General features: G+C 40.4%; 1 protein-coding gene and 1 pseudogene across 2 annotated transcripts in view; both read left to right on the top strand.

The window, feature by feature from the left end:
* RAI2 (retinoic acid induced 2) overlaps nt 1-25,629 on the top strand; it is a 390,031-nt gene that overhangs the window by 113,567 nt on the left and 250,835 nt on the right. The gene's annotated exons all lie outside the window — the stretch shown is intronic.
* On the top strand, nt 24,627-24,753 carry LOC129519018 (U4 spliceosomal RNA; annotated as a pseudogene).

Below are 25,629 nucleotides of genomic sequence, written 5' to 3'. Positions count from 1 at the left end.
ACATGTAAAAATCAATTGCTTTTCTATATACTAACAATGAACATGAGGAAACAAATTAAAAACACTTTATGGTCACTCCAAAAAAATTAAATCTTTATTATGAGCCTAATTTATAGACTCTGTATGCTGAAAATTACAAAGTGCTGATGAAGAAATCAAAGAAACCTTAAATAAACCAAAAGCATAGCACAGGGCAGCCCTGGTGGCACAGCGGTTTGGCGCCGCCTGCAGCCCGGGGTGTGATCCTGGAGACCTGGGATCGAGTCCTATGTTGGGCTCCCTGCATGGAGCTTGCTTCTCCCTCTGCCTGTGCTTCTACCTCTCTCTCTCTCTCTCTGTCTCTCATGAATAAATAAATAAAATCTTTTTTAAAAATGGTAATTAAGAGGTCAATGTTTCTTTAAAAAAAAAGCACAGCACATTCATGAGTTTGAATATTCAACATAGTAAAATGTCAATTCTTTATAAATGGATCTGTAGGTTTAATGGAATTCTGATAAACATCTGAGCAATTTTTATGGCCCTAGAAAGGCTTATTCTAAAATTTATATGGAAAGGAAGGGAACCTAAAATTGTTAAAACAGTTTTGAGAAAGGAGGAAAAAAACCAGAAAGAATCCATATAATCAATATTAAGGCTCACTTCGTAGCTACAGAAATCAAGACAGGTTGGTACCAACAGAGGGTTAGACTTCAATCATTGGAACAAAATAGAGAAACCAGAGAGAGACCCACACAAGTGTGGCCAAATGATTTTTGATAAAGGAATAAAAACAATTCAGCGAAAGATAGCCTATTCAACACATAGTACCAGAGCATTGGACATCCAGTTTTCACTATGAGTCTCTACCAAGGAACCAACTGATAGAAGGAGTGAAGGAGGTAGTCGAGGAGGGTGGTAGTCTGCAACTTATGCAAATGCTCTTGCCAAGTTTGGGGGCATTCCCTGTAAGGCGGGATGTCCGTGACTGAGAAACCAGCTCTGTCCCATGCAGACAGCAACGTGGCCATCACAGACTGGTGGGAAATTCTTTAGTGAGTGGGACCAGGTGGTGGAGCTGTATGTTCGGCGGAAGGCACGAGAGCCAGGCAGAGAAGCAGACCCCAAAGTCTGATCCTAGGGCTGAGGCCAGTGTGGGAGGGGGTCACGGAGAGGATGACTGGGGAGTGCTGTGACTCAACTTGGTGGCTGAGCGATGCCTTGGGAACACAAGGAGCTTGGACGGGAGATCCTGTGTCATGTCCCACCCGACACACCGCTGGTCTGGTTCAGAAATTGGGCAGGCATAATCGTAGGGATGAAGAGCATGAGAGGAGTCACCTGCGAGGGGCCGAGGTGGGCAGGGGCTGACGCTGAGCAATCTCCCAGGAGCCCGGATATGGACCTGGCACAGAGAGGCCACAAATGCAAAGGACAGCAAGGAAAGCTGCTAGCCGTCCTGGCAAGAGAGATTTCACCTCTTCTCTTCTCCTCCTTCTCTGAAATTGTTCTGCTCATAAAATTCTAGAATTTGAGAAATTCTAGCAGCTGAAAACAGCATGATTAAAGCCCCTTCTAGGGGATCCCCGGGTGGCTCAGCAGTTTGGCGCCTGCCTTCAGCCCCGGGCGTGATCCTGGAGTCCCGGGATCAAGTCCTGCATTGGGCTCCCTGCATGGAGCCTGCTTCTCCCTCTGCCTGTGTCTCTGCCTCTCTCTGTGTCTCTATCATGAATAAATAAATAAATCTTAAAAAAAAAAGAAAGGAAGGAAAGGTAAGTCTGACACCTGGAGAGAGAAAAGGACTTGGCTTGTGTAAAGCTGTGTGTGTGTGTGTGTGTGTGTGTGTGTGTGTGTGTGCGTGTCTGCTGAACGTCATTTTCCCCGTCGGAAGGCTGGGTCGTGTGGGGTCATCTCTGAGCCTGCCTGTTCTTGGTCCTTCACGTGCCGGTATTTCAAACACGCTCGTGTTATAGTTGGCATTGTTTTCCCATCCAGCAAAATAATTTAGCTCTCCAAAACCAAATCTGAGTCTATTTTCCTCTTAGTCATAATCCACTACCTATTATTCATGCCCCATGACTCCAGGTCTCTTTCCCAGCTTTAATTTTTGTTTCTGGTCCCCTTTTGCTGATAAACATGCACTCTTTGTTTCATGCAGCCCGGCTCCTCGCTTAGCTTGTACGGAGCTCCCCACTAATGTGGACAAACCCTGATAGCCTCGGGTGACAGTCACATGGCTCCAAACCCAGTCTGGCCACCTGCTTCCTCCACATGGAAAAGGAAGGTTGTAAGGCTCGTACTAGGTAAGGGGTATTGAAGCCCCTTGGGAATAAGAGACCAAAGCACAATGTGAGGGGAGAGGATCGTGATTAGCCATCGCTTACGGAAGGTGTCTTACCTAGAGAGAAGGAAGGTGGGTTCTGTGGGAGATGTAGGCCATGCCCCCTCCCCATGATGACAGTCAGGTCAGAAAGATGGGACTTCATGGGGAAGACAGCTAGAGAGAGCAGAGCAAAACCACTCAGAGCACTGAGAGAGCCAGAGATAGAACTAAGCTCTCCTGCCCCTGGCCCCTGGGCACAGGACTCTGAGCCCTTTGTTGAGGCAGGAGCGGGCCTGGGAGGCGCTGCTGGGATGAGAACCACCGTGTACGGGGCAGCCCTTCCAACTTGGGCAGAGCTGTGGGCTTCAACCGTCTTCTTATTTATACTTGTCCTTAAAGTCAGATTACAATATCAATTGCTCACCTACTTCCTCTCTCCGCTTGTTTTTGTCACACCTCTTGATTCCAGGATGGCCCCTATCCCATCTGGGACGAAGCAAAACAGAACAAAATAAAGCAAAACAAAACTAATCCTCTCACTGCATCTGCAGCTATCTCAATAAAAATCTACCCCCCCCAAAACCCTTATACAGTGTAAAAATCAAGTAACATTGCAAATGAAGAAATAATGTTTGCTAGTTGAAGGAGCCTTTATAGCAAATGAACAATCTTCCTTATTCTGTATGTGCATGTGTAATTTTTTTAATTAAATTTTTTTATTTGAAGAGGGCTTCATGCCCACATGGGGCTTGAAGTCATGACCCCAAGATCAAGAGTCACATGCACTAATGACTGAGCCAGCCATGGACCTCTGCATGTATAAATTTTACATCTGGATTTTAGATCTTTCTGTAGTAGGATCCTATTATGTTCAGACCTTAGAGTATTGTATTAATTACCTAATACCTCAATAATATCCTCTTATATGTTCTCCAACTCTTTGGTTGCTTACAATAAGTGTTTATTCTCATTCTCACAGATGTGTAAGTTGAATGAGGATTGGCTGGTCTAGCTTGGGCTCAGTTGGACAATTCTTCTTCAGAGTGCAGACCTAGACAAGTTTGGGTCTGTGAATAGTTTGGCTCCAGTACTGGTGCACATGTGTCTCATCCTCTTTGGGCTAATGGGCTACCTGAGGCGTGTTTTTCCATTTTTGATGACAGATTTACAAAAGAGGCAAGCAGAAACATGTGACATCTCTTAGGGCCTAGAATTGGCATCCCATCCCTTTTGCCTATATTCTATTGGTGAAGCAAATCATACTGCCAAGACCAACATCAATGGGTAGGAACATGTACTTCCCCTCTTGCGGAGCTGCAAAGCCACATTGATGGCAAAGGTCATGGGTACTTGGAAGAATGAAATATTCAAAGTATTAACACAATTGGCCAGAACTGGAAGACAGAGAGAGTGGCTTTGTGTAGGGAATGACTCAAAGGAATCCTGTTAGCTTGCTAGGGCCTCCATAACAGAACACCACACCCTGGGTAACTCAAGTTTATTGTCTCATAGTTCTGGAGGCTAGAAGAACAAGATCCAGGTATGGGTTTCTTCTGAGGCTTACAGATGGCCACCTTCTTGTTATGTCCTCCTATGGTCTCTTCCCTGTGCTCATACATCCCTATTGTCACTCTGTGTGTTGTAATCTCTGCTTATAAGGACAAAAGTCATAGTAGAATCCACCCTAATGGCCTCATTTTAACTTAATCACCTCTTTAAATGCCCTGTCTCCAAATACAGAGTCATTTTCTGAGCTACTGGGGGTTAGGATTTCAGCATTTAAATTTTGGGTGGACTTAATTCAGCTTATAAGAGGCATTATCTTTTAAGTAGCTCAAAGTACTTTATAGGGGAATTTACTGAATTGGTCATTACAAGATGAAGAATTCAGGGACAAGGGAAGTGGGAGGAGTCCAAATAAGGCTGTTAGGTGAATTAGACCAACTTGAGAGAGCAGCTATAGAATAAATACTGGAAATAAGTTCTCTTGTGACAGATACCTGGGATTTTTTACTGCTTAAGGCCACCTGAGGTTGCTTATTAGTGAAATAAGTCAAAGGAAATATAAGAGAGAAATAGAGAGAAATCAATCTGCATTTGGCAATAGGGGTCTGCATATTTTAATCCTGCTGACCTCAAAATCAATACAATTCAGGCCAAGTGTTCTGGTCACTTTTGTCTTAGTCACCCCTACAAAAATTACCTGTCAGCAGTAGAGTTTGTCATTTTGAGAGGGGAAAATTTAGTCTATTGCATGAATATTCCTAGTGGAAAGGTACAGGAAGCCCCCAACCAGAGTAGATAGCTCTGCCTACAAGTCAAGAAGCCTGGTGGCCTCATTCTTTGTAAAACAACAAAATCCAAAACTATTGGCGACAAAAGGCCCCTTTATAATTTAAATTCATGAAGCTGGTGGCAAACTTTACCAAAAGTCACCAGAAGAGAAATGGTTGGATCCATTAATATGATTAGTAATATGCTTTATTGTTTACTTAGGAAAGATGTAATCTGTGTGGTTTAAAGATGATAGCTTCTTCCTTAATTTTAAGGAGAAATTCTCCTTTCAGTGGATTAGGGGCTAGTAATGGATTTTCTAGTAATGAAATTAGTGTTAATGCATCCAATATACAAAGGCAGTAGTAACCATTTAAAAGCAAAGGAAGCACAACTGTACTATCACAGACTTTTAAACCTTTTTTGGCTGTTTCCTCTCATTTTAAAATTCGCTGTGCTTTCTACTTTTGAAACTTGGGAGTTAATGAAGTGGGGAGTGTAGATAGGATGGCAAGATCCCTATTTGCAAAATAAATCTCTCTTTTTTATTATGTAATTTACAAATGTCAAGCATCAGGATTCAAGTGAACGCTGAAAAGCTTTTATTTCCTTCCTATTCTTGGTGGTGGGAGGTGGGGTGGGGGTGGGGGTTTAGAAAAGGCAGGAAAGATGTAGCAATACTCTTTTTTCTTTCAAGATTTTATTTAAATTGTAGTTAGTTAACATATAGTGTATTATTAGTTTCAGGCATAGGACTTAGTGATTCATCACTTACATATAACACCCATACTCAACACAACAAGTGTCCTCCTTGATCCCCAACACCCAGTTACCCCATCCTCCCACCCCCTCCCCTCCAGCAACCTTCAGTTAGTTCCCTATAGTTAAGGGTCTCTTATGGCTTGCCTCCTCTTTGTTTTTATCTTATTTTATTTTCTTCCCTTCCCTTATGTTCATCAGTTGTTTCTTAAATTTTACATGTGAGTGAAATCATATGGTATTTGTCTTTCTCTGACTGACTTATTTCGCTTAGCATAATACCCTCTAGTTCCAGCCACGTCATTGCAAATGGTAAGATTCTTTCTGAAGGCTGAGTGATATTCCATTGTACATATATGCTACATCTTCTTTATCCATTCATCTGTCGATGGATATCTGGGCTCTTTCCATATTTTGGCTACTGTGGACAATGCTGCTATAAACTTTGGGGTGCAGATGCCCCTTCGAATCACTATTTTTGTATTCTTTGGATAAATACCTACTAGCACAATTGCTAGTTCGTAGGGGTAGCAGCACTCTTCTGATTTTCAAGCAAATTATACAGATTTTCAATGAAATGGATCCAGATTGAATTGGAAAATGAACTGAAATAATGCCAACAGCCTAGAGCAATGCTACTGACCAGCGAGTACCATGCATGGCAGGCAAGGGTGGCTTCTATTTATTCACTCATTTACTTACCCTTTATGTACATATGCATTTCTTTCGCTTTTCCTATTTGATGACTTTTATCATAGATGCTGAGTTTTCAGTGAGGCACTTATGCTAACACTTTAAGAATATCTCTCTAGAAGAAAAACTTTTCTTAAAGTTGCTGGGCATTTTTCAATAACATTGAATTAGATAGGGTTTCCTCAACAGATGGGCACCAAATACAGATACACAGAACAGAAGACTTTTCCAGTGAGTCTTCTATCCTCACCTCTATGTTATGTATCATTTGCCTGTCCTTCTGTCCTAGGCAATCCGATTCAAAGTTGTCCAACTTAACGCAAAGCTCAAATCAACACAATGACATTTATTTGTTCATCCATCGTACCAATTTTTTGTCATCCCTTTGGATTGTCTTTCTTTTTTTGGGGGGGTTGTCTTTCAAATGACATTGGAAATTACTTTTGAGCCCTTGTTGGTAGAAAATGTATTTTTCTTTTTTCTTTTTTGTTCTTTACTATTTAATTTTGTTTTATAAATAGGTAATACATTCATATGATTTGCAAATCAGAATAACATAAAAATCTATGTTGAGAGGTCTCACTTCTATTCACTTCTATTTCTTCCCTATGTTCCTGTTACCTGATCCTTTAGAGGTAATCACTTTTATTAATTTCTTATATATTCTCTAATACAATGCAAGAAAATATAAAAACATATTCTTTTTCTTACACAAAAGATAGCATATATGTGGCCCTCTACCCCAGAGGCATGCAATCTGGAGTTAGTACCAGATCTGCACTGAGAGATCTTACTCATTCTTTTTTTTTTTTTTGCATTTGCATAGTATTCCTTGCATGGTTCTCTTGGAGTTTATTTAGCCAGTTTCCTATTAATTGTCATGGGATTGTCCTAATCTTTTTGCTGTTATAAGCAATACTGCAATGAAGGAATTGTATACATTTTATTTTATATCTGTGAGAGTGTATCCATAGACTAAATTCCAGAAGTGAAATTATTTGGCCAATGGATAAATACATTGAAATTTCGATAGATACTGTCAATTTGCTTTCCATTAGAGTTGTACCATGTGTATTCCCCTACTGTCCCACCCCCAGCTATGTGTTTAAGTTCCTGTGTCCCCGCAGCACAGTAGGAAGTGATGTACTTAGAAACCTAACTTGGTACTTAAAGTGCTCAACATTCAAACATTTGCTCTGACCATAGTCTCTAGTGCTGTAAATCCAAGTAACATTGCCTGAACTTTCTGCTGTGTACAATTCAATCCTTTTCTTTTAAAATGTTTAAATTGTGAAATACACTTCCACATAGAAAAGGGCATAAAACAAGAATGCATAGCTTAATCAATTATTATGAAATGAATACACATGAACCACAACCCAGGTGAAGAAATAGAGCATTTATAATATTTCAGAAAGCTCTTGGTATGTCCCTCCTTCCTCACAAAGAAGTCACTATCCTACTTTTTTCCCAGTATTCAGTCCTTCGTATTCTTTATACTTTGACTTTTTATATATCACAACCTTAAACATTCTATCTTAGGCTTGCCTGTTTTTAAACTTGATGTAGATAGAACAATATAGTCTGTACTCTTTTTTTATTGTGGTAAAATTTATATAACATAAAATTTACAACGTTAATCATTTTTAAGTATACAGTTCAGTGATATTAAATACATTCTCATTGTTATGCAACCATTACCACCGTTCTATCCCTAGAACTATTTTCATCTTGTAAAATTGAAACCCTATATCTGTTAAACAATAACTCCCCATTCTCCTCTCCTCCTAGCCCCTGGTAACCACTGTTCAATCTTCTGTCTTTATGATTTTGGCTACTCTGAGTACTTCATATTAAGTGGAATCATACAGTATCTGTCGTTTTGTAATTGGCTTATTTCTCTTAACATGATGTCCTGGAGGTTCATCCATGTTGCAGCATTCTGAGGAATTTCCTTCCTTTTAAAGTCTGGATAATATTCTATTCTATGGAGAGACCACATTTTGTTTATCCATTCATCTGTTGATGGACATTTGGACTGTTTCCACTTCTTAGTGATGGTGATTAATGCTGCTATAAAGATCAGTATAAAAGAATTGGTTTGAGCCCTGCCTTTAATTCTTCTGGGTATATACTCAGAAGTAGAATTGCTGGATCATACGGTTCATATAAATAGAATAATATAGTCTGTACTCTTTTGTGTCTGACTTGTTTCAGCTAAATTTTGTTGGTGAGGTATATTTATGTTGATGCATGTAGCTGTAGTTCATTCATTTTTTAGGTCTGTCCCATTGTAAGAATATGCTATAATTTATCAATTTCATTTTTGATGTTTCTGTGAGTTGTTTATAATTTGGGGCCACTACTACCAATGGTTCCACTATGAACATTTTGGCACATGCCTCTGATGCACACATTTCTACTTCCTATACTCCTATATACTCCTATACTCCTATATACTTCCTATACTCTACTTCCTATACTCAGCAATTGGAATTGCTGACTTATAGGGATGTGTACTTTTAGCTTTAGTTGACTTGGATTGTGTTACTGTGAAAATAGTAAGAGAACCTATTAAGTTAGACAGATTCTGGTTTTGAATTTTATTTTATTTTATTTATTTTTTTATTTACTTATGATAGTCACAGAGAGAGAGAGAGAGAGGCAGAGACACAGGCAGAGGGAGAAGCAGGCCCCATGCACCGGGAGCCCGATGTGGGATTCGATCCCGGGTCTCCAGGATCGCGCCCTGGGCCAAAGGCAGGCGCCAAACCGCTGCGCCACCCAGGAATCCCTTGAATTTTATTTTAAAACTGCTTCTAAAAGATAACTTCATTTTTTAGGGATTGTATCAAACTTTTGTTCTGTTCTTGGGTACATGTAGACCCCCCCATTTGTAAGCAAGGTTTCCATGCATGAGCAATGGCCCATAGGACACAGAAAGGTGGCTGCTAATGTCTCCTAGACATCTAGAACAGGAGCTAGCAAACTAAAGCCCCATAATCTGTTTTTGTAAATAAAGTTTTATTGGCACATAGCCATACCCATCCATTTACATATGGCTACTTGTGTGCTACAGCAGCAAAGTTGACTGATTATGGCCAAGACTCTATAGCCCATAAAGCACAAAACATTTACTACCTGGCTACTGGTGCCATGACAAATTACCACTAATATAGTGGCTTAAAACAACACGAATTTATTTTATAGTTCTGTAGGTCAGAAGTCTGACAGGGTCTCACACGGGCCAAAATCAAGGAATTCACAGGGTTGATATTCTCTTCTGACACCTCTAAGGGAAAATCCATTTCCTTGCCTCTTCCAGCTTCTAGAGGCTGCCTGCATTCCTTGGCTCCTGGCTCCTTCCTCTGTCCTCAAAGCCAGGAATGTTGCATCTCTGTGTGCCTTTCTTCCATAGTCACATCTCCATCTGACCACTGCTAGGAAAACTTTTCTGATTTTAAGGACCCATGTGATTAGATTAGGCCTAATCAGATAGTCCAAGATACCCCTCCAACCTCCCCCACCACACACACACCAAAGATCCTTAATTTAATCGCATCGTCAAAGTCTTTTCTACCATGTAGGGTAACATATTCATAGGTTCTGAGAATTAGGATGTGGATATTTTTGTGGGCCATTATTCTATCTAGCACACTAACCCTTTATGGAAAGTTTGCTGACTTCTGATCAAAAACTAAAGGTTGAGAAATTTCTAGTTGGAATCTAATGTAATCTGATAGAAATATAGCTTCCTGGTCAAGAATCTGGCATTTCCCCAATCCCTAGCTTCTCTCCCAATCCACTTAAAGTCATCCCAGCAAATGAGACAAGTGAAGGAGCTACATTATTGACACTTCAGTACTGTGGAGGAATTAAAATATGGACAATTCCTTGATGTCTTTCTCTTAGAAAATTTTTTCTGTCGTGTCTGACTTTCCCCATGGACTTAAATATGCTTCTCAGCATCAAATTCAGTCATAATCTCTCCCAACAGGCCAGCAGGTCCTTACTTATCTTTTAGTATTCTGATAGGCATTAGCGTTTTCCAACTCAGTTGAAAATGACCTCGCTGAGATCACATTATAAAGCCCTATTAAACACGATTGGCAATATAAAGCAATCAACAGCTACCTTTCCCACATTTATTGAACATCTGAATAGTCTGTCGGCCTGTCTCTACCTTCCAGCACATTTCCTCAGGAAACAAATATTTAGGAAACACTATTTGCCTGTTCTTTTGCTCTTGCTTTTCAGCAATTCTATATGATAATCATTTTATTTCTCCCCTTCTGAATTCCAAGATTGTATACCTACCATCGTGTTTGTTTCTAGTTATAATCCCCCTCATTATCAGATCACAAAGTGATACTTTGTTCTGCTTCCTTCAAGCCTTTAGCACTTTAAGAATTCATTCAAGGCTCGCTTTAAATATTTTTTCAAGATCTCGTTGCTTTACTCATGTTTTTCAATCAGCATGTTGTTGGCTCACCCTTAATGTATAGATTTCCTTGATTTTTTTCCCTTGAGGGGAAAAGTCATAAAACATAAAGGAGAGTAAGATAATTCTTATATTTTAGCCACCACCTGGTACTTACATCTTCAATGGGGATAGACAATAAATTTTGCTTTTTAAAAAATTTTATTTTTTGAGTATCTCTATACCCAACGTGGGGCTCAAACTCACAACCCCAAGGTCAAGAATTTGTGCACTCCTACCGACTGAGCCAGTGAGACATTCCTAGGCAATACATTTTAGAGTAAGTTTTGGAAAGACTGAAGCATTAGGATTTCATGTTTTGTGTGTATTTTTTGAAATTTTGGAGTGAATCTTTCGATCAAAATCTATACAAAATAAATTCAAAATTCATTCTATTATTATTTGCAATTAAATGAATGTATCTTGAATTTAGTCTACTTAAATGTGTACAATATTTTGTACTGAATTTTTGAATAGAAATTCCATCCTAGGTAGGATAAATCCTTGTTACCCTATAAGACAGTCTAAGACTGTTGCTTCATCAAGAAATACCAACCCTCAGAGAAGTCACTAGTGTGTAGCCAAAGGGCTGGCCACTGGGGCCGCTCCTGCACCTGACTTGAGACTGGGAGGGATCCCAGGTACCCAGGGGATATGGTTTAACCATCAGGTATCAGCTGGGAGGCTGTGCCTCCAGCCACAAGATAATAGTTGGGGTTGGCAGGGGCTGTCACTAGTGAATTGCCTACCAAAAGCCCTGAGTAACAAGGTCTTTCTGGAAATGTTCTTCATATGGTGTGGGGCTGGTTAGGGGGATTGCTGTGAAGTCCAGGAGAAGATCCCAATCAAAGTAGGGACTAGGAGGCACCAATCAGGAGGTAGTAGGGAGGATATCGCTGGAGAAGACATTTGGTGATTAATTGCATGAGAGTATCAAAGGAATGCCTGATAGAGATCAGAAATCCCAAATTGCTTCAGCAATTTTCAACTCATGGCATATCTTGCTTCACCTCTGTCCCCAGCCAGCCCCCCGCTGAAGTATTTTGAAGCAATCCAAGACATCACATCACTTCATCTACAAATAATAAGTGTTTCAGTATGTATCCCTAAGAGATGAGGATTCTGTTAAAAAAAATAACCACAATACGATTATCACACCTTAAAAATCTTACAACATGAACACTTAGGGCTATCTGTGAATAGCGTAAACCATTTCAGAAGAAAGTAAGAACCTTGTTGGTTGCCGAATTGGTGGATGAATGTTTACTGAGCCCCTACTATGTGCATTTTGAAGTGAACCATACCGACAAGATTCTGGGAGCTAGCGTTTTGGGGAAGGGGCAACAGTCAGAAAGGCCCTATGGGGCCTCCCTCCTGACAGAGCTCCCAATACAGGCTGTGTCCACGTCAGTCTGTGTGAACACGGATGCAAAGATGTTATAGAATGGAGTTCTGCTTTATGGGGACTTGGTCCATCTTAAAGCTTTTGGATTATTTTAATGCTGCTTTTGCCTTCATTCGAACCAGTTCCTTATTTATGTCTCAAAATATGTGGAAAGCATTTTCTTTTGTTTTTCTTTGCAAGAAGTGACCTGGATTTTTCTCACTTCAGTGACTTACCTCTGATATTTACCAGACAGGCCACTAAGGGGGTGGGTGGCCAAAACTGCTCCTAGCCCATATGCTGTCTCTGTGATTTAGAAAAAGGCATGCCTTGCTCCAGACAGAGCAGCCTGTATCAGGGTGCATGGCTTGGTGTGCAGATCAGAGTTGGATTTCAGACCCTTTTTGCCCCTTCAATCAAGTATTCACCTTTGTGGTAAACAACCTCTGCAACTGTACATGGTAGCCCTGCAGGTGGCTATCTGATCAGGGTGTTTTCCTGACTGTTTTAATTCTGTGCAATTTATGTTGCCTACCCCCAAACACAAGTAATTCAGTGAAACCACTAAAATGCAAAGGTGAGAAATGGCATGTGATTTGTGACAGATATCTGCTATTCATTTGTCAGAATCCAACTGTGTGTGAGGAACAGTTAGTGAGATGATAGTGTTATGAATATAAAGCACTATATTTTACAAAGTTCCCGATTCTACTGACAGCCAACTATGTGAATTATTTCATAAAAGTATGGTATGTCTGTCTTATTCTGATGCATTTCTAAAAAATGATACATAGATAATAAATCCAGGGTTTATAAATTCACTTCCTGTCAAGAAGTAGATGTCATTATAATGTCTGTTGTCATGGAAATAGTTGGGATTTTTCAGACATATGAAAGCCCCTAAGTAGGTTGAAAATATGTAGATATGTTACACTTGTTCTGTCCCCTGAATTTTTTTTTTCAGAATTTTCCAATTGGAGGAAAATCCATTGCGTGCATGAAAAACCCTAAAATATGTTGAATGACACATCTGCAATTTGAGAAGGCTAGATCCCCCTCCCCTCCTTTTCAAATTAACAAAAAGATAGTAGTTCTGTGTGCCAAAGAACTTGCTGAAGTTCTGTACCTCTATCTACCTTGGTATAGAATTTTCATGCCAGGAGACTGGAGGAATGCTGTGTGTTACCTTGTTCCATATAGAAGTGGTCAATTCAGTTGGTATTGTGTCAAATGCAGCATCCATAGGTGGCTGTTGAGCACTTGAAATGTGATTAGTCCAAACCGAGATACGCCGTGAGAACAAAACACACACTGGATTGCACGGACTTAGTATGAAAAAATAATGTAGGATATCTATCTGATTAATAACTTATAAGTATTGATTTCATGTTGAAATGATATGTTAGATGTATTGGGTTAAATAAGTTACATTATTATTTTTATTTTAAAGATAATTCAAGCTTTTTTCTTTTCATTTTTTTAAAAGATTTTTAAAAGTTATTTATTCATGAGACACACACACACACACACACACACACACACAGACACAGGCAGAGGGAGAAGCAGACTCCATGCAGGGAGCCCGACGCGGGACTCGAACCTGGGTCTCCAGGATCAGGCCCTGGGTGGAGGGCGGCGCTGAACCGCCGAGCCACCTGGGCTTCCCAATAGGTTACATTATTAAGGTGATTTTTACCTGTTCCTTTTTACCTCTTACAATGTGGTTAACTAGAAAATCCTAAATTATCTATGTGGCCTGTATGGTATTTTTTTGGACAGTGCTGATTTAGATATAAGGAATGCCAGCATGATGCATAAATGTCTGGCCAGCTGTGACAACCAGAAACTCATCATTCTTGTGAATGTTTTATCTGCTTGGCAGCCAGTTAAACTGCTGGTTTGGTTTTCCCTGGGAAGGTCTGGTGGAGCCGGGGTGGGGAGGGGTATGTGCATTTAAGAAACAGGTTTTGCAGTGGCATACTTTCTAGGTGGCTCGAGGCAAAGTGCGATGAAACCCCCTTGACTGCTCCTACCCAAACCTCCACTTACGGTGGCATGATTGTACCCATGTGTACTGTTAGTCTCCATGGAACAAATCACATTGTCGAAGACATTCAACTATTTGAGAAAATTGTTAGACCATTTTGTTATTACATGGTAACATCTGTAATATGAATATGGATATTTTATTTGGGAATTTTGGACCTAAGTCAACTGAATTTGGAAAAGGTAGCAAACTTTTGGTAGAATCCTGGTTGATATATCTTATTTCAAATCCATTTTCCTATCCACACTATCTGAAAGAGTACAGATTTCTTTTATTAGGGCTTATAAGGTGTAAATCTCTTATTAAAGAAAAAAAACCTGCTGCTGAGATTCCTGAGTGATACCCGTGTGTATTTGGATCCAATTACTATGTTGCATTTTCAGCAGTTGCTGACTACCTCCTGCATTTTGGGTACTCGATTTACATAAGCTCTATTTCTTACCATATTTTTGCAAAGTAAGTCTTTTCATCCCTTTTTAAAAATGAAGAAACTGAGGCTCAAATGCTTGTGCAACTTGCCCAAGGCCTCAAAGCTACTCAATAGAGGCTGGACTGGGGAGTTGAAAACAAATCTTTCTAGCTCCAAAGTCTGAGTTATTTCTTCCAGACTCCATTGCCTCCTTTTCAAACATGGAGTAAGAATTGTTCCAGAGCCAAAAAGTCTATGTGTAAACTGAAAATTTGGGTCTGCTGTGGGGGTTTGGTTCTGTTCTAGATTCGTCCTCAGAGTGAAAGGGTTGAGCGCCAAGGATCAAGGACAAAGAGGAACTCAGTAAAGCCTAGGAGAAAAGGAAGAGAGAGTAGAGGACTATAAGCCAAATGTTGAATTCTTTATCATTGGCCTTGAGACCCTAGGCAGGTCATTTAATTTCTCTGGGTCTCTTTGTCTTTGCTTGAAAAATCAGGATAGTGTTTATCCACTCTGCTTCCTTTATAGGGTTGTAATGGGGACCAAATTAGATGCCATATGGAAAGTGCTTTGTAAACTCCAAGATGCTCTGCAAATAAGATGTTAAAATCAAATTATGTCTTCATATTTTCTTTGTTTTTAAAATGGATGATATTTGGTTCTTCTTAAATGGGTAGTTGTCCGTTGAATAAAGAAAGGCTTATTTGTTTGTGTATATTTCAAAGAGAATAGACCTGAAGTTCATCATCTACAATGGTCATGAGAGGGAATGAGTTTTAAATACTTTGAGTTGGTAATACGAAAATATCAGTGGCCAGGAACTAATACTCTGTGGCCAGAAGGGAACTTAAGGTCATACTGGTCAACGCCTGGAAATACTCTCATTCAGAAGTGTAGAGGACTTATTTGAAATAATACACGATTTTTACCGTGGGATATAAAATAAGACCTGACTGAATTATACAGACATACTATGTTCTTGGACAGAAGACTTAATACTAAAAAAAATTAGTTCTACCCAAATTAATTGGTAACTTTAACACAATCCCAATCAAAATTCCCATGGAACATTACTGATAATTTAATTATTTTAAATTTTATGTGAAATATAAATGAGTAAAAACAGCTGTGATAATTTTGAAAAAGAACACTAATAAGTAGAGAGTTGGCCTTTAGGGTAGGTTCCTATCTTGGCCCCAGTTTTTCACCTTTCCTTTGTAGCTACAGCTTTTATCATGTGACTTTTCGGTTCTTCTAAAGGCTCCTTAACTTTGGGCTTAACCATGGGCCTTGCTTTGACCAATGGGCTGTCAGCAGGAGTGGTATGAATGGGTTCTGAGCCTGGTCCTTAGTAGGCCTCACAGGTTTCCATGTTTTCTCTTGCTCCTCTTCCCTGAGCTGGGGAGAATGCACCTTGGCTGGCCAGCTGGTTAAAGGGGGGTGCTGGGCACATGGGGCAGAACCACCTCAGGCAACTCATAGACCTGCAGTGAGAAGCAGATCTCCCCAGCCCGAAGCTAATAAGGCGAATCCCAGTCAATCTGTGGATGGCTGAGTGATGATAAATTCTTGTTGTCTTAAACCCTTGAGTTTTTGTGTGGTTTGTTATGCAGCGATGGCTAACTGATAGGGCCCTATAGCATATGAAAATCTGTCATCATATTTTATCCAGTATGAAGTAGAGACAACATTCACATCTGGATCTGTTTTCTTCCAGGGGCCATAACTTCCTCTCCTAAGGAAGTGAATTCAAGGTTTGTGTTAGAGACGATGGGCATGATCCAATCATTGTGTACCATGCTCCGGCCATTCCTGATACTGCTTAACAGTGACCTACTTTGTCATGTCACCTGTAACATGAATGCCCTTATTGAGAAAAGGCAGTAGATGAAAAATCAGTTCATGTGCTATAGACCTTCCAAGACCATAAATGGTTTCTCCCTTGTTAGAAATTCAGTCTAAGACCTATGGAACAAAATTAAACTTCTTTTTTTTTTTTAAATTAAATGTCTTTGTCATGAAACTCTCACTTCCTTCTTTCCACAGTGGGCACAAAAGCTGCCTCTAGAAAACTAACCTCTTTAAATATCACCTTCTCCCCCAAGAGGTCCTGAAAGTATTTTGGGAGCCGTGGACTCACTAGGGAGGGATAATGTGCAATATCTCGAAAAATATAATTCATGACTTCTAAAAGCAAAGCCTTTCCGTTTGTAGAGGCAAAATGGCTTCTGTGTTACGGTTCTACACAGACTGCAGGGATCTTTCAGGAAGCCCCCATTGTCAACTTCTCAACAACTGGTAATGACTCTTGGCTCTCACACTTGGCATTTCTGTGGCTACACAGCAGTATTTCAGCTTCTTTCAGTATCTCATAAAAATCACAGCTAATAAACTCCAATCGGCACCTGAAGGAAGGGGTGTTTGCTTCTGACTGTAATGGACTGGCCTCCGCAGCACTTCAAAGGCCAGGCGGCTGCCTCTGTCTCCCTTGCCCCAGTTTCCATCCCTAGGTGAAGATTAACCATGTGTGCTCTGGGAAAATCTGTTCTGAGTTTGCCTTCGAGTGCTACGTATCCCTTTAAATCAGCAGTTCAATTTGACAGCCCACTAAAACAGGCTCCTGTTTTTAGTAGGAAGGGAGCACATTCTTGGTTTCCATTTGATCCTTTCATTTCCTTGTGCCCTCTCTTACCCATCTCAGGCTTCTGATTTCTTCCTTTCAGAAGATGAAGCATGTATGTCCATGAGAGAAACCTGATAAAGTTTAATGACAAATCAAAATTAAATGGGAGATTTATTGGGTGCCTGGCTCCTGAGACTTGAAAATGGTTTGTTCTTAGCTAAAGCTGGGTGTCAGGCACACAGTGACAGGGTAAGTGACATACAGTTTTATGGAATTTCAACTGAAAAAAATTTTCCTGTGTATCTAGAGCCTTCGCCTCTGAACCTTTCATTGTTACCGTAACCTTATATCAAGATATCAAAGTTTGAGTTCTTAGAAGACATTTTGTAAAAATGCACAGACTATTTTCTTTAAAACAGGCTATTTAAAATATCAATCCCTTCTTTCACCATATCTCAGAAATGATGAATGTTGCCAAATCCTTGCAAAATGGGAGAGCAATATTTATTGACCAGAATAAAATTAGACTGAAATGTTGTGTGATGTGGAGTTGACCCTTGAGCAACACAAGGGCAAGGGTCTGTGGGGTTGAAAATCGACATACAACTTTTGATTACCTAAAAATTTAAGTACTAATAACATACTATTGACCAGAAACTTTGCCAATAACCATAAACAGTAAAAACAAAACAAAACAAAACACGTGTTTTATATGTATGTAATATGTATCATAGACTGTGTTCTCACAGGAAAGTCAGCAAAAGAAGAGAAAATGTAATTAATAAAATCATAAGGAAGAGAAAATACATTTACAGCACTGGCCTGTATTTATTGAAAAAAAAAATCTACGTATAAGCTGACCCGTGCAATTGAAACCTGTGTTGTTGTTCAGGGGTCAGCTGTGTATTACAGGCTGGGGGTATTACTTAGCAATTTAGGGAAAAAATGCTAAGTTTTAACCATGTTTCTCATTCCTTTCAAGTGAAAGCCTGTTTCTCATGCTTGTGTCCACAAGCTTTCAACGAAGTCAAAACAAAATAAAAAACTATGTAGACCTCATGAAGACATGTCCAATTATACCTACTTACTATTTTTAAAAGGCACCTCCCCAATTACTCTGAGATTTTGACAGCAAGCCTATAGAGATCTACATAGGCCAGACTTGCTCATTCATCAGTTCTAGGAGATAATTTTCTTCACATTTTAGCCCCTCTGATATCCAGTTACATTTCGGTGGTGCCCATCATTGTTGTCAGTCGAGCAATGGGCACTGTCTGCCTTTCATGCAGACTTAGACTGAAAGCTTTCTGTGCTTCCTCCAAGTACAAATTAGAAAGCACACAAGTGTCTGAAATTGTAGAATGAGCATCAGCAGTTTGGAAGAAAACCCTAGATGTGATAGTGGAGCCCACTTTTATGCCAGGCTGTGTCAACAACTCTTTTCATGACACAGAGGATGATATTCTGTGGAATGGCATGGGTATCTTTGATTTCTTTTTGTTTTAGAATTTTATTTATTTATTCATGAGAGACACAGAGAGTCAGAGACATAGCAGAGGGAAAAGCAGGCTCCTTGCGAAGAGCCCGATGTAGGACTCAATCCCAGGACCGTAGGATCATAGCCTGAGCCAGAGGCAGATGCTCTACCACTGAGCTACCCAGGCGTCCTGGGTATCTTTGGTTTCAAGTTGAAAATTGATTCAGAGGTCTCAGGCTCTGCTTTTTACTGTGTTCTAGAATAGTACATTAAAAAATTCACATCAATGAAGTTAAAATGGGTCATTCAATAAACATAAAATACAAATTGTTTAAGTGCTCAGGAAGTATTATGTCATAGTGTAGCTGGGGAATGTTTTTGTTTCTCGATGGTACATAAAGTAGTAGTATATCCTAAAATCATTGGCACCTTAGATGTGCTGAAATGCACCTTCTTCCTCGTTCCTCTAATCAGTAGTACCCAGTGAGGGAAATTTGGCACTTAAAGATGTGAGTTTGATGCTTACTCTAGCCTATGGTTACTCCTGACGCAGTTTATTGTGCGGCTCAGTGGCCAACAGGCAGAAGGACTTCTCTCCTGTGGGTTTGTCATTACACTGTGGTTACCTGAGGCATTGAATGTGGGGTACAGCCCCCCCCAGCTCTGTACACATTTATTTGCCACTTGTCAGGTATTTCCCTCTCTCTGGTCAAGCTTTTTACATGGATTATGTCATTCAGGCCTGAAGAGTCTTCTGGGAGGAGAGAGAGTTTAGTGTCTCCTGCCAATGATCAGACATTTCACAGCCTCAGCTGTTTAGAACAGAACGCCAGACTTTGGAGTGTGTGAAAATGTTCCAAGTGGCAAAAACCTGTCACGTGATTCTAGAGGAGGAGGACAGATCCTCAAACCTTTTCTCAGATAATTAGGTACAAAATGAATCAGGAACTTGGGAACAATAAATATTCATGAGTTAGCAAAAAGCAGGAGTCTAAGCTATGGGAAGCAAAAAAGAAAGAAGTACCAAAGTTAATACATCTTTATCTAGAGCTATATAGAAATCTAATAGCTAGAGACTTGATGGACAAGTCTTTTCACTTCTCTAAGGCTCAGTTTACTTATCTGTAAAATGGGATGCACTTACATAATGAGGTGACTGGACACATGAAAATGCTTTCAAAATGCTTATGTAAATAAAATATCATCATACTGAAATAATTATATGTGCTAACAACACCATATGACTCAGTAATTTATTTTTTTTAAGATTTTATTTATTTATTGAGAGACACAGAGAGAGACAGAGAGAGAGAGAGGCAGAGACACAGGCAGAGGGAGAAGCAGGCTCTATGCAAGGAGCCTGATGTGGGATTCGATCCCGGGTCTCCAGGATCGCGCCCTGGGCCAAAGGCAGGTGCCAAACCGCTGCACCACCCAGGATCATGGCCTGGACCAAAAGCAGGTGCTAAACCACTGAGCCACCCAGGGATCCCCGACTCAGTAATTTCTAAATGTGCATACCCCAATAGGTGTAAACAATGACCCTAAGTCATGAAGCAAGAATTAAATATGTTCTGAATAGTCTGTTTAAGAAAGTGTGTGTGGGGGGAATGCAGGCCATATTTTAGAAAGACTTCCCTCAAAAATTCTTGTATATGCTGGAATTTATCGGCACACTTCAATTATCTGGATAATTTGTATATATGGAAAACTTCATCTTCAGCAATGCTGGATAAGTGAGGCATTGTGGTAAAACCATATTCTAAGATTACCAGGTCAGGCTTTGGGAGAGTTTAGTGCTATGACTCTGATAAAAACCATTGTAAGTCAGGTAGCCTAAAGGGACCTTGAAACTGGGTCTTTTGTTTTCTTGATATGCATATAAACACAGTAAACCACAACTGTTTTAGCTACTAATTCTAGCAAATACTTAAAATGAAAATGTGAGAAGCAGAGTTCCATAATGGCACTCCTCGTCAGGTGCCTCATTGCATCCAAAAAAAAAAAAACAATGATCACTCTTTGCCATTATTGGCATGTAGGAAACCTGTGTGTAATTGTGTGTTTCCAAAAGTGGCTAAGAAATAGGTAGAGAGAATGTGAAAAAACACTAAATAATTAAAGAATAAAAGCCCTAGGGGCACTTAGGTGGCTCAGTCAGTTAAGCATCTGCCTTCGGCTCAGGTCATGATCTCAGGGTCCTGAGATCAAGCCCCACATTGGGCTCCCCAGTGAGTGAGGGGTCTGCTTGTCCCTCTCCCTCTGCCTCTACTGTTGCCCATTCTCTCTAATAAATTGTTAATTTTAAAAAAGATCAAAAGCCCTATATGGTTCAGCTTCTCACACATTTCTCTGTTTCTCTCATCTGTATTATTCATTAAAATCACCTAAGCTGATATTTATGAAGGTCATCCTGCCCTGCCATCATTCTCCATTGTGAGTTCTGCAAATAGTCTTATTCAATAGGGAGACCACCTCATACACGAGGTTCCTTAATGCTGAATATATTTCTGATCTTCAAAACTTAAGCAAGTCTGTAATCTTCTAAAACAGACTGCTTCTGTTTCAGACAGTATTTCCTATTTAAAGGCATATAATTAGACTTCTGATGAGTAAAGACTAAATTTTACAATTTTCCTTGGGAGGCTTTCTAGGGCTTTACCATAAGACAACTTCAGGGAAGGAATTAATTCTAAACCTATAGCACTAGCCATGGTAGCTTACTGAGCACTTGAAATGTGGCCAGTCTAAATTGAGATGTGCTGTAACTGTAAAATACATACCCAGATGTTGAAGACTTTATTTTTTTTAATTTTTAATTTATTTATGATAGTCACACAGAGAGAGAGAGAGAGAGAGAGGCAGAGACACAGGCAGAGGGAGAAGCAGGCTCCATGCACCGGGAGCCCGACGTGGGATTTGATCCCGGGTCTCCAGGATCGCGCCCTGGGCCAAAGGCAGGCGCCAAACCGCTGCGCCACCCAGGGATACCCATTGAAGACTTTATAGAAAAAAATAAAATATCTCATTAATATCTTAACATTAATTACATGTTGAAACTGAAATAGGTTGAATAAAGTATATTGTTTTTTGTTTGCTTGCTTTAAAGTAATCTCTAGCCCAATGTGGGGCTCGAATTCATGATCCCAAGATCAAGAGTCACATGCTTCAGTGACTGAGCCAGCCAGGCACTCCAAAAAAGTGTATTGTTTGTTTTTTTTCAATATTTATTTATTTGTTTTTGAGGGAGGAGGGGCAGAGGGAGAGAAAGCCTTAAGCAGACTTCTCACTGAGTGCAAAGCCTAGCTTGATCTTACAACCCTGAGATCACGAGCTAAAACCAAGAGTTGGACACTTAACTGATTGCATCACCCAGGCATCCTATAGTGTATTGTTATATTAATTTCACCCAGTTACTCCCCACCTTTTAAAAATAAAGCACTAGGAAATTCACAGTTACATTTGTGGCTTGCATAATATTTCTATCAGACAGGTGGATCTAGGCCATAACAAGATTGGCTCACCCTGATCTAGTTCCCTGTTTCAAGTCCTTTTAGGACTAAGAAACTGTGAGGGAAATGAGAGACACTGGTCCTATTCTAGGCTCTGACCCTAACCATGCCTAATCTGCATTCATGGTTTGGGGCAACATGACCTACCCTCCACATCTCATAGGTTGGCTGTAAAGATAAAATGAAATCATGTATGAGAAAGAAGCACTTGGCAAATTTCTTAGGGCTGTTGGTATCATCTAAAATACTCTCAACACAGAAAGGCATCAGAAATTTTTCTGAGGCTACTTGTCCTCACCGCCCCCCCCCCCGCATTCTAGACCTCAGGGGACACATCATGTTATATTACATATTACATGGGAACATCATCCTACATCAGCATCTTGTGTTTACTGTGTGCTTCTATATGGCAGGCATTGTGCCAGGGACTTGATGACCATTAGTTCATTTAATCCCCACAACCACCCTGTAAGATTGACACTATCATTAATGAGCATCAGAACAGTGTGATGTTTAAGATCAGGGACTCTGGAGTCAGACTGGATGCATAATTAAGAGCCACCACTTAGTAGTTATGTGTTGCTGGGCAAGCAACTTAATCTCTTTAAGCCATGGTTTCCTCATCAGTACAATGGGGAAAAGAATAAGCGCATTAGTTAAGGTAATGCTAGCTTGTATCAAGCAAAGTCAAATGGGTGTTATAGCTCACATATGATGTGAAGCAAAAATTGGATATTCCGAGCAGGATTTCAGGAACGCAAGCCCCTTTATGTCTCCTTAGAATGACTTTCAAAGTCACCGAGCTTGTCTACATCGAGCTAAAAGAGGAAAGAGCATGGAAGATGATGTATGGAAGGAACCTGAGGCTCAGAGAGACAAAGTGATTGGCCTTAGGTCATGCAGTTGGGTCCTGGTGGCTCTGAGGCTCCCACTCAGCTCTGTCTGGTTCTGGAGCCCACATCATCTGCACAGAATATAAGCTCAGTGTTAGGGAGCTCAGTTTGCTGTGCACAGTACTGAACTACCTCCAGAAATGGATATGCAGTTGGCCACTTGCCATGAGAAGATGGAGAATGATCTGACCAGCAGTTACACTGGCTTCACCCTACAGGGTAAAGTGGAGAATGTGCCCTGAACAAGGAGTAGATATTGGACACCTTCGCTGGTCCCCCCAGGCATCACCACGACTGCTGCCACCATCACTACAATCTCCTTTCCTCACTGCCTGCCTTCAGTTCCTTTTGGAACTTTACAAACCCTTCATGAGCTTGAAAAAACAGCTCCTGAGAGAGATAAACAAAAAGTGCTTGCAAAAAATAAAAATCATAAATAATAATAATAAAAAGTGCTTGCAAACACAATGGTGGAAATGAGCAGGGAGTCAAGGGCCCTGGTTCTAATTCTCACTCAGTTACTTGCCAACTGTAGTAGATTTCTTCATAGTCCTAATTCTCCACTCCTCCATGTACCCATGCCCTTTGTCATGTGTGTTTGTAGTTCTTCACTAGAAGCAGAGAATATATCCCGGTCCCATCAGTGTTGGACTTGGCCTCATGACTGGCTTTGAGGCGTGAGCCATTAGCAGATAGATTGCAGGCAGGGGCTTGAAGTACGCTTCCATCAGTAGGCTTGTTCTGTGTGCCTTACGTTGTCCATTAGAAGAACAAACTCTGGCCAGCCCCCTGGTCTGAGGGATGAGAGACACGTGGAGAAGGCCTGAATTCAACCTGCAACTTGGAACTCCGTACAGCCTGAATCAGTCAATCCCTAGCCGGGGAAGAAGGAATGTTGCTTTTTTTGTTTTGTTTTGTTTTGTTTTGTTTTTTTTGTTTTTGTTTTTGTTTTTGTTTTGAGGGAATGTTTTAAAGCACTGAGCTTTGCGGTAGTTTGTTGCACACATTATTCTGGTAATAGCTGACCGATGTGTCAACCATGAGTACCTTCAGCAAATCACTGCTCTCTGGAATTCAGTTTACTTCTCTGTGCAATGAAGGCATTGAACAAGTTACTCTAAAGCCCCTTTAGTTATCCTGGTGACAGAGGTGAGCTGTATTACTGTTTTCTTCCTAAGGCTTTGAGTTCCTAGGGAAGGAATCCATATGCAGGAGTAGAAGAGGGGCTCTTAAGTGAGTATCTTTTAAATATGATAATTAGGCAACTATGTCATGATCATTTTTTTCTCATGATCATTTTGTGCTTTGTGGTATTAATTCATTTTCATATTTTAATGAGCAGAAGCAGATTTCATTATACCAAAACCTTTCTTTACTAGTCCCTTCCCCACAGCTAGCAGGGGCTGGTCCTGTGGCCCTCCTGGCCACTCAGAAGGTAGGGTGAAGTGGCAGCAGGTGACTTTCATTCAGCTTCCGGCTTGGGAGAGCTAGAAGTCTGGCGTCAGGGGTAGTGGAGCCATCCAAGCAGTTGTGAAAAGAGGCTATGTCCATCCACCCCCTTTCCAAACGTACTTGTTATTGGAGTGAGGTCCAAGGAAGTATGCAGCTGTGGGATGTACACATGTACACATGTGCCTCATACATTTGGTCATTGGGTCCTCAGAACTGGCAGTGATTGTGGCAGCAGACTTATTGTATGGACCAGAGGTCATAGGTCACTTTCCAAATACCCTTTTCAGATGTCTGAGAATTCCTGTAAAAATATACATTATGAGCTTTGCGCAGTGGCAGTATCATAGCCAGTGAGGTTTATCCGAGGCTCGATTATTGCTAATTGAAAAATATACATTATGGAACAATATATACCCTGAAGAAAGTTAGTTACTTGCTCCACTTGGGGCCCAGATGAAAACAAGATAAATATTCTCTCTGGGGTCTCCAGGTCCTCATGTTTCCTTTTTTCTGTTTTTTTTTCCTCATGTCTCCTGATAAGGTGTTTGGCATCAACTGCCAAGGGCCAGATGGGCTGGAACTCTATTCTGACTGGAGTGGATGCACCCGATATTCTGTACCCAACATATTTCTTCTGACTCTTATGCAGCAAAATAAACTGAGTCTAGTCATCCTCTCAGTTGATTAAAAAGAATGGTTTCTTTTTCTTATTTTTTAATTTTTATTTATTTATGATAGTCACACACAGAGAGAGAGAGAGGCAGAGACACAGGCAGAGGGAGAAGCAGGCTCCATGCACCGGGAGCCCGACGTGGGATTCGATCCCGGGTCTCCAGGATTGCGCCCTGGGCCAAAGGCAGGCGCCAAACCGCTGCGCCACCCAGGGATCCCAGAATGGTTTCTTTTTCACACATGCATAAATGATTTTACTTATCTGTGGAATCTAAAAAGCAAAACAAAACAAAACCCAGACTCACAGGTACAGAGAATAGATTGATAGTTGCCAGAAGGGAAGTGAAATAGGTGGGGTGAAGTGGGGGTGGGGGTGAAATGGGTGAAGAGGAATAAGAAGTACAGACTTCCAGCTATAAAATGAAGGAGTCATGGGGCTCTAATGTATAGCATGGGGAATACACTCAATAGTGTTGTATTAACTTTGTGAGTGACAGATGGTAACTAGACTTACTGTGGTGACCACTTCACAATGAATAAAAATGTCAGATCATTGTGTTGTACACCTGAAACTAATATAATATTGTATGTCAATTGTACCTCAATAAATAAAAATAATCATTACACTAGTTAAAAAAATTAAAAAGAATGC

This window comes from Nyctereutes procyonoides, unplaced genomic scaffold, assembly GCF_905146905.1.
Source record: "Nyctereutes procyonoides isolate TBG_1078 unplaced genomic scaffold, NYPRO_anot_genome, whole genome shotgun sequence".
Classification (NCBI taxonomy): Eukaryota; Metazoa; Chordata; class Mammalia; order Carnivora; family Canidae; genus Nyctereutes; species Nyctereutes procyonoides.
Note: the sequence above shows the minus strand (reverse complement) of the source record. Positions and strands in the feature narration are given on the sequence as shown.